Source organism: Aplysia californica, unplaced genomic scaffold, assembly GCF_000002075.1.
Source record: "Aplysia californica isolate F4 #8 unplaced genomic scaffold, AplCal3.0 scaffold00934, whole genome shotgun sequence".
NCBI lineage: Eukaryota > Metazoa > Mollusca > Gastropoda > Aplysiida > Aplysiidae > Aplysia > Aplysia californica.
In genome coordinates this window covers 233,269-235,380 of record NW_004798204.1, presented here as the reverse complement: position 1 = coordinate 235,380, position 2,112 = coordinate 233,269, and the positions used below count along the sequence as shown (strand labels likewise).

General features: G+C 37.3%; 1 protein-coding gene across 1 annotated transcript in view; it reads left to right on the top strand.

Annotated features, from left to right (window-relative positions):
* LOC101859523 (tripartite motif-containing protein 2) overlaps positions 1 to 2,112 on the top strand; it is a gene marked incomplete in the record, with an annotated part of 56,462 nt that overhangs the window by 39,545 nt on the left and 14,805 nt on the right.

The window sequence follows — 2,112 nt, the reverse complement described above, 5'->3', positions numbered from 1 at the left end:
ACACACACACACACAGACACACACACACACACTCAGATGGGTACCCAAGTCGTCCAACAGACTCCTTGTATATGTATACCCTTGTTTAGATCTATGTTGTATTATTCGGTCATGCGTACAGTTGTCAGCTTCGCTGCAGTGTAGACATTCTTTAGCGGATAAGTAAATATTGATTGAACTTTATCCTATGGCAGCATTTGCAGTTTTTCAACAAAGTTTGCGAAAGAAAATGTTACGCTTTATCAATCTACAGAAAATTTCCGTCGCATATCTTCGCGCTAATACCTTCAAATAAATTCCGTAACGGATATGATGACTGACATTTCTGATCATGGAAAATAGATTTGCTTTTCCTCAATCAGCGCTGAACTCTCAAAATTCAGTTTGGTGTTGCTCTCTATTTTTTCCCTTTCCCTTTGTGCAGATGAATCTGCTCTTTTGTTCACGAAGTTCTATAAAGAGGTTACGACTCGAAACAAAAATTTGTCAGCATCAACAACATCATCAACAGCAAAAAGCAACAGTAATAGCCACAAGAACAGCAGTAGTAACACATCAGGTGTCTCAAACTAGCGGCCCGCGGGTCAATCCAAACCCCCCATTGTTGAACAATAATTTGCGTTTCCGATTCGACATCAAAGTTTATTTTTTTGGAGTATTTTATGTTTTGGTATTTGCTTTTGGCTTTGTTTTTAGTGTTTTACGGCGCTCGCAAGTGCTTAAGGTCAAAAGAGCGAGCGGGACACGTTAAGCATCCATCAAAGTTTAGAATTAAAGCGTCCCAGACGTTTCTCTCACACGCATGTAAGACCTTTGTAAGACGAAACGTTGCCCTGCCTGTGGCAGCAATGAATCGATAACAGAAGCCTATTTTCTGAAGAACTGTTAATGTTCTGAATTATCATTCATACATGTTACATCAAGTGATTTTATTTTAATTCTGAAAAACTTTTTTCGTTGGAATTTTATGCTACCCAGACTCCATCTATAGAGGTCATCGCATGATTAGAGTTTGAGACATCTGATCTAAATCAACAACAATGATAGCAACAATATAATAGAAAATAATAACAGACTAATATTATTAATTGACATTCAGGGTCGAAGCAAGCCACTTCCTAAACGATCTAATGTATGTAAATATAGGTTCGTAAGATGTGAACAATCTTTAGAGTCTTTTGAATATCCTGTTATCTCTCAACCACCTATCTCAACAACCACCCACGCGATAATTCATCGCGGTAAGAGATCTTAGTATAATCGTGAGTCATTGGTAACGTCCACGAGATTATTATCTCATGTGGTAACTTATGTCACCCAGAGATGTGGTAGTAAAATCGTGGACAGGTCAAGAGTCGTTGGTCTCATCGTGACTCACTTTTTGGCTCAGTGTGGCTATAAATTAATATGAATGATCTTCTTTTAGGGATTATGCAAGGGCGCAATATTATAAGCCTAAACGTTTTTCCTCAAGATCTATTGTTGTACACGTCTGAGACCGTGACTGATGTTTGTATATTTTTCTTGAGGTTTCAGATTTGTTATGAAAAAACATTTTTTTTAATGGAAACTTCCGATATATTGATTTCACTCGCCCATCTTAGACACTATGTTGTCTTTATAAAATAAATTTAAAAAATGTTTTTGCTCTTAGATAGTGAGGTGTATTTCATTTTGATGCAAACCAGGCGTTATTTAGTAGCTTGATGGCGCGCCGTTGGATCAGTTGGTGGGGCATTTGGCTTTACAATATAGATATGTGTTTTTTGCCCAAGGCATATAACATTAATATTGTGATAAGTTCAATGAATACATTTTACCAAGGAAAATTATTAGGTCTACTATTTATTCATATATTTAGTCACGCCGAAGTTGGATTTTCACTTATTCTGCTATGTGAAAGTGTGGACTTTTCGACTTTTCAAAGTTTATTTTCCCGGTATCTATTGTGTGTGTGTGTGTGTGTGTGTGTGTGTGTGTGTGTGTGTGTGTAATTGTAGAACTACAATTTTGCAGCGAAAGTTGTGTGAGCGTGAATATTGTTCGTACATGCATTTATGTTAAGCGCCTAGAGTTGTGTTCACACGGGAGTGGGCGCTTTGGAAATGATCT